The 2,719-nt window shown below is 39.4% G+C and overlaps 1 pseudogene; it reads right to left on the bottom strand.

The window, feature by feature from the left end:
- LOC112482850 overlaps positions 1-2,446 on the bottom strand; it is a 3,789-nt pseudogene extending 1,343 nt beyond the window's left edge.
- Positions 2,447-2,719: the final 273 nt, after the last annotated feature.

Here is a 2,719-nt window from a genome sequence, read left to right as displayed (position 1 = left end):
CAGATTTTCTCTAGGAGAGAATTTACCAAATAATTTCTAACCAAGGAATACTATGGATAATTTTTTTTTTTTTTACAGGTAAGGAAGGCTTTATTAAAACTATCTTAATAGGTAAGAGAGATTGAACTCAACTTGCTATATAGCAGTAGCTGGGAACCTTTTATTTCAGACAACCAGGAACAGGTGAAGAGGCACTCTGGAAGCCGGGAGAGGGGATCAAACCCTCTGATTCTCTGCTGCTCTTAGTCCGAGGTCTTTGGTGTCTGCTACCAGCAAGCAGCTGCTTTGAGGAACACAGAATGCCCATGCCAGCAGCGATTTTATCACCAGTCCCCTCCAGGTAGACATGACCACAGGGGCAAGGAGGCTCCCTGCCAAACAGGGGAAGCTGTTGCTGGTGCCTGACCTGTTAGTTTTAGGGAATTAAGGCTGACTTTGTGGAGACAGTGCTGAGAAAGCCCTCCTGGTGCTTAGATTTCAGGATCCAGCCTCAGAGGTGGTAAGGGAAGTCACTTCTATGGCAGGCCAAGAGCCTAGAGATGTTTAAAGAACTTTGAGAAGAGAGGAAGTCACCCGAAATGTATAGGTACTATAGGTGAATTCTGGTGAATACAGTGTCTTTGTCTCAAGACAGCAAGTTAATAGAAGCTTTAAGAAATCTAACCTGAGATTCCTTACGGAAATCTCCCGCGGAGCGAACTTAAAGATTGTCTTTATGATACGATAACATTCTGCACCTCTGTAAATAATCAATCAGATCTAATGAGGCCAGATTCATTTTGTAATCAAGAATCTTTGAGATTCTTTTTGATTAAAGGTGGGGAAACTAGATGGGAAAATTCATGCTTACATGGAAGATTATATGTTGTCATTCTAAAGCACGCCTGGGTTGTCTGATTCTGACTCTGTAAACTGTAGGTGATTGACAACATCACCAAATAATTCTTGCCCATAGACACGCAAACAAATTCTGTCCAGGGAAGAAACAACCCAAAACCAATTTGGACTCTATTTGCACGTTTATTTCAATATTCCTGACCTATACCTGTGTCTGTTCTTAGAAATCTCCTTGGACCTGATTATAACACTTCACTAGCTTCCTCATGAATGAGTTAAATAAAATCTTCAACACGTGTTTATTATATCAACATATATGAGAGTCATGATTTTACCTGCTTTTGAACATTATCTTTTTTTGCCTACATGGAACTAAACCATCATTTAATGGCTGATCACATCTGCCTTTAGCCACAAAGGGCCTAGAGACTTTCCGAAAAAAGTGTCAAAGAGACTTTTGAGGTAGCCCAGTTTGGTGATCATTCAAGCAACTTAGCATAGGAACTTTCTAGAAGCTTTATGGTGGCAGCCCCGTTGAGAAGCCGCTGGTGTTTTTTTCTGCTCTAATGTTAAAGTGGCCTGGGATTTCTTAATAGATGTAGTCCTAATCATTTGGCTCCTCTTAAAATGCTGTATACACCCCAAAAATATAATTCAGGGGAGAAATATAAATTTAAGACCTTCATTTTCTACCTATCACAGACAAGAGCGAGACAGTGCTGAAAAATTGCCACATGGGACTTTATAAGCTTGTTTAAGTTAAAGACATGTAAAGCTTCATGCAGCTAGAAGGAAATCGTCCTTTCCTCAAGGAAGACCTCACATTGTCAAGCAAGGTAAAAAGGCCCAGGAGGGCACATACTGTGGTAAAATCGGAGCATAAAGATGGTATGAGTAGCACACATATCCTTTGCATTCTTCCATCAAGCCATTACCACATCATCACCCATGAACTGACATAAGACTTATTAGCCACCTCTAAAGTAGGATGCACACATCTCAAGTGTGACTCAAGACAGCCTTTCTTCATTTCTGTTTTTGTGTATGTGTTTAATATATTAGTGCAGTAGTACATGCATGTAATTTGTAAACATAGATAAATCGAGATTGCATGTCTAACTTTTTTCTCATAGCCTGTGAAATCCAGATTAGAAAATAGTACTATATATCATGAAAACATCTTGCTATTGTTTGCCAGGTATTCTCACCAAGTTGGTATTGGAAAGGGTTGACCACTATGCACATTTATCACAAAATTCATTCAGAAGAAGCATGCCAACCTGCCTCTGATTATAGTCCTAAAACTTTTTTCTCTGAAAAGCGAGAACTTTATTCTGCTCACTTCTCTATTTCTACTACTTAGAAAAGTGCTCGTCACATAGTAATTACTGTATATTTGTTGAATAAATCACATAGTGTGTTTTAACTCAATACCCTATTTTTAATAATCATTCTTCGCTATATTGCATTTCGTGGTTTAGAAATTGGAAACTTCATTTTTATAGAGCAGATTGCTAATCAAAATGTCCACTAAGAGTTATGTGGAAGTTTCTTTAACATACTCAACCTCATCAATCTTGTTAGTCCCATACACTTTGACCAGAGCCATATTAAGTCCTATATAGGGAGCCCTCTCTGTTCCTTCACTTGGCTAAGCTGGGCAAACCAGCAAACCATGTACTATGACAGTGACTTGGCTGCCATGACAGGCTGTACATGTGGCCTTGACACAACAATTACAGTTGTGAGTCATGACCGTCTAATGGGCATGAGGCTTTGTCTTAAAAGCCTCCTTGTTACTTTCAGACAAACAGCTGACAAGCTTGGTCAGCATACAGCAGCCTTAATGCCTTTTTCTACATCATTAAGTCCCCTTTTAACT

Source organism: Pteropus alecto, unplaced genomic scaffold (genome assembly GCF_000325575.1).
Source record: "Pteropus alecto unplaced genomic scaffold, ASM32557v1 scaffold395, whole genome shotgun sequence".
Lineage (NCBI taxonomy): Eukaryota > Metazoa > Chordata > Mammalia > Chiroptera > Pteropodidae > Pteropus > Pteropus alecto.
The sequence above is the reverse complement of the archived record's forward strand: the minus strand, read 5'-3'. Positions and strand labels throughout refer to the sequence as shown.